A 4,563-nucleotide genomic window follows, 5' to 3' on the forward strand; every position below is an offset into this window, starting at 1 on the left:
AAGAGCCTTTCCCTCATTTGACAAGTTTGTGGCAGAAAGGAGAAAAAGACCAACGTGCCGCTCAACCAGGGCACCTGCTCAGTAATAGCAGTTAGCTCAGAACAACCTGTGAGGACTTCTTACAAGTCTACTACTGAAATTATTTCAATTCATTTAAATTAAACAATACGTTTGATCTTAAAATAAGTATTTAACCCACTCCACAGCAGCCATCTTCCTAGCCATTTCCTTCTGGAGGAAGGTGGCACGTTTGACCTGAAGTGCCTCTACCCACCTTGGGGCTGGTTTTTATTACTGTCACTTGTGAGTATCGCTGAATGCTGCTCCAAAGAGTCTGCATAAGTGATGCATGTCATATAAATGCAAGCTGTCCTCGTAGACTGCAGGATCAGCAAGCTCTGGAAAAGTTATTTTGTCTTGTAGAGGAAAATTGAGCAAGAACCAGAAGAGGGAAAGTAATCCAGAAAATGACATGTTCTATTTAGTATCAAGGGCAGCCTTGTAGTCAGCTTGTTCTGGGAGCATCAGATCATCCCTCTGTTAGACACGAAGCTGAAACACTTGGTGTAACAGACAAAATGCGTAATGATTTGCCCCAGTACGTCTTTGTGATAATGTTACCTTCATTGTATTACATAGTTGAAAATAATTCAATTAGAGATGCAGACTCTCCTTACGGCATGAAAAACAGTCATGGTACCAGGGGCCGTCCCACACCGCCGGCTTATCTTAGCACCAGGATGGCAAGACCTCTGTGGTTACTTTGGTTTCTGCAGCGTGAGGGAACTCTCCGCTGGGGAAAAACGGGTTGAGCTTTGAGGGAGATTCCTACTCCCACCGGTAAAAGGGCTATAGCGGCAGGATTGGGAGGAGCATCCACATTGCCCCCTGTGCCCAGTGACTACCCGCTTTAAAGAAGGTGATGCTGGTTGGTTTTAACTATTAATTTGAAGCTGAAGCTCTGCTGCTTGTTAACAACTGAATAAGCAAAAATTCATTTCCCAATCTGAAGCAATTGCCTCCCTTTGCAGAAGAAAATAAGAAAAGGTTTTGTCACTGGTATTTCACGTTTAAAATGAAAACGAATCCTAGTTCACAATGCTGCAGACGGTTGATTTTTTCATAGCCTTTTTGCATTGATTAACTATTATTTCAATCTTGAACTAAAGTATTGAGTACTTCAGTTATTCTTTTTGTCAAAACAAATCAATAGCATTTGCATTCACAAGAGAGAAAATAGGTGATGGCTGTTTCCTCTGCAACAGCGATAGTTATTTCCATAGCATTTAGAGGTAAAAGTATTTCACAGTATTTACAGGTCTGTGGAGCTGACACTTGCTGTTGAATTCTTAAATTGCTTTCTCAAGCCACTTCGTACTCTTAGTAAATTTGCGAACTTTTTTTGAAGATCTGTGCAGAGTTTTTAAAGTACATGTATTTAACTTGGGAGAGGATTATTTGCACCAAACGCCACTGGTTTCTAGCATTTTCGATAGCAGGTGTTTCCCCTTCGTTGTATAAAACCCGGATTGAACCCAGTGGAAATCGTACTGCAGTGTGTGTCATTGGACACTGCAGCCCAGAAGTCTGGTTAAAAATGCAGAGTTCCTAGCTCTGTTTGGCTCTGTGTAAAATCTGGCGGTGTGCTCATATCTGGGGCGTGCATAAGGTGTGCGGTGACATCCTGAGCTTTACTCTTCCTTCCAAAGTAACGATGTACTGGGTCACTGCTGTGACTTGAGTCTTGAGGAGATGAGAGAGCCTGGCAAATCCCTGCGGCACCTTCTGGGGATGGCTGAGTTCATTGGCAGCGTTTATTTTTGCTGATCTCAGTCTTTATCTCGAAAAAAATCCTGCAACTGTATAGAATAATGGCCATGGTGCTGCAGTAATAATGCTGCCGAGTCTTTGGGGTAATTTGGGGGATTATTTAGAGTAGTATTTTGGTTTTATTAAGGGAGTATCACGTAGCCGAGTGCACATCAGTTTTCTGCCCTACATTTTTTCTTTTTTCCTTCAGGAGGTTGTTTTTTTCTTCTCTGTGACAGTTTCTTTGGTCCTGGAGCACTGGAAGCTCTTCAAGTCTGTTAAACTCGGCTGATAGTCACTGAATCTATAACCAGTTTGTATCAATTCCACGTTTTGCCCAGTAAACTCTTCTTAGAACTCACACCTCTGCTCTCCACCAGGACTGTGAGTGTGGCCAAAGAAAGACCAACAACATCCTCTCCCAATAGCAACCTGGATTTTTTGCTTCCACATATGAGGTCTCTGAAATTTGGATAGTCTAACAGCATCTGAAAGCTGATCCTTGAAATCAGTGCTTTGCCAATGAGCCAGAAGCTTGCCAGAAAAATGAGCTGTCCCCCTGCACCACCCTGCAAGGCAGAAGATATTTTGCTGTCTTTGACCTTGAAAAAGCTACCGAGCTTTTCTACCTCTATTTCCGCCTCTGCAGGAGCGGCGGCACGTTACTGCCTCACCTAGATGTAGTGCATGTTAATAAGTTAACGTCTTAAGGTACATTAGAAGCGTGTAATAGCTAGTCAAGTCCCAGTTGTTCTTATGACTTAAAACGGCGGTTAGTTCCTGGGGTTCTTTTATTCGGTTCTATTACAGACATTACAGAACATTAAGTTCATTTGCACACTTAACGCTTTTGATTGCAAACATTTTCTGGTGCGCGTAAGAGCGATTCGTAACCTCTGCTCAGAAGGGCAATCTGTCCCTTGTCATAGTATGACTATTATGACATGTCATTTGTGCTGCCAGTTTAGCTCTATTTTCCCTGATAAATTACCAGCTTTTTGACAGGTTAAGTTGAAACAGAGGAGAGTGTCATTTCCACATAACCTTTTTTCTGCAGCCTCAGTGTCAATTTGTGCCTGCTGCAAACAACTTTCCCCTTCAGCCCAAAGGGTATGTGTCAAGCAGAAGTAAAACTCGATGCGGGCATCATTTTTTTACCATTTCAGGATGCATTTTAAGAGGTGGTGAAAGTCTGGGAAGCCCTGCCATCAAAATTCGCAGAAGGTTTCATCCTCCTGACTTGTAGTGAACTTCAGAAGAAAGAGCATGCCCAAAGCTACGAGTCATGAACAGCAGCAAAAGAAGCCGAAGAAACCCTCTTGTGCCGCTCGGAATGTGTCTTTAATTTTGATTTAGGGACACTTCAGCTTCTTCATCTAAAATAGCCTCATTTTCTGCCTTGCCCCTATAGTTTTCTGTCTGTCTGGCCAGACAACCGTGAATTTCGGTTGCTCTGTGGGCTCTTGCACACTGGCAGCTGCATCGAGGCCTCAGTTTGTTCAGCACAGGTACTAAAGAGCCGTGAAGTGGCGATATCTCACGCTGGGCTACGACTGCACCTGGGGCAGAGCAAGGAAACGTCCCTGTGTCCAAAAAGACAGTTCCTCTGGGACACCCAGTTCAGCTTCAGACTGTGGGTTTATGAAATGAAGCGCATTAGACATTTCCTGCCAGTGCCTTGTAAATCTTCTAAAACATATTTGAGTCAGAAAACATTTACCTTCCATAAAACTTGTCAAGAGAATTGCTTTTGTCTAAACTTTAGCGTTGCCTAAGGATAGAAACGCTTAATATTTATAGCTCTGCCTTCTCTCTGTTTCTTACACGTGCGCCTGTATGGTAGGAATGTCTATATCACGGTTTGAAGTTCTTTCAGATTTTTGTTTTAACTGGTAAGTACAGCAGAGCGTGCTGTGGATCTGAAAGCACGCTGATAAAAATGTGACTCTTTATTCCACAATCAAAGAGCCTGGGACGACAGATAAGAAATGCTGAGGGTTTTTTCCCCACTAGATTTTACAGGAGGGATTTTTATTTTTTCCTTTTTTCATTTTGTCTGGACCTTGAGTCACTCATCCGCCTAAATTCTGATTTTTCATTCAATATTTTCACGCTAGAAACATTGTAAGCTGTAGCGGTGTAAATTCTTTGCTGTTTTGCTCACGTGAAGATGATGAGATGGTAATTGCAAGTGCTTGCACTAACCAGCTACGAATTATTAAAATCTGTGTGGTAAAGTACATTTATCCTCTTAAAACAAGTACTTGCTTCGCTCTAGCTTTGGTCTCTAATTTGGGGGCAAAACATGAGGCTGATTTAAAATGGACTGTTTGAAACAACAACGTGCTTTTTGGAAAATAATGCTAAAAAGTTCTGTGGCGTAGACCACCTGACCACGGGGCGGTTTTGGCGGCTGACCCAGAGGAATTTACGGACAATGGAAATATGCGGTGACCTTGATTCGTCTTTCTTAAGAATACTGCAGTACCGCATGTATTTCATAAGCGCTCGGCTTAGGCAGCTGCCGTAGTGCGAATGCTGTGGAAAAAGGCTGATTTTAATCAAGAAGAGCAGAAAACATGAGGGGCTGAAAATAGAAAGTGGTGTTATTAAGAAAGTGGATGATTCAGAAAAATTACAACGAGAAGAGAAGCCGCCTGTTTCTAGATCTCCGGTTCAAAGAGAGCTCCTCTGTGGCCGTTTGACAATCTTGTTGTCGTCCAGTAGCCGCTGGGTAGCCTTAACCGACGGGCC

General features: G+C 42.8%; 1 protein-coding gene across 1 annotated transcript in view; it reads left to right on the top strand.

Moving 5' to 3' along the window:
• Positions 1–4,563, top strand: part of PHACTR1 (phosphatase and actin regulator 1) — a 56,622-nt gene that overhangs the window by 15,066 nt on the left and 36,993 nt on the right. The window lies entirely within an intron of this gene.

Source organism: Buceros rhinoceros, unplaced genomic scaffold, assembly GCF_000710305.1.
Source record: "Buceros rhinoceros silvestris isolate BGI_N320 unplaced genomic scaffold, ASM71030v1 scaffold7976, whole genome shotgun sequence".
Lineage (NCBI taxonomy): Eukaryota > Metazoa > Chordata > Aves > Bucerotiformes > Bucerotidae > Buceros > Buceros rhinoceros.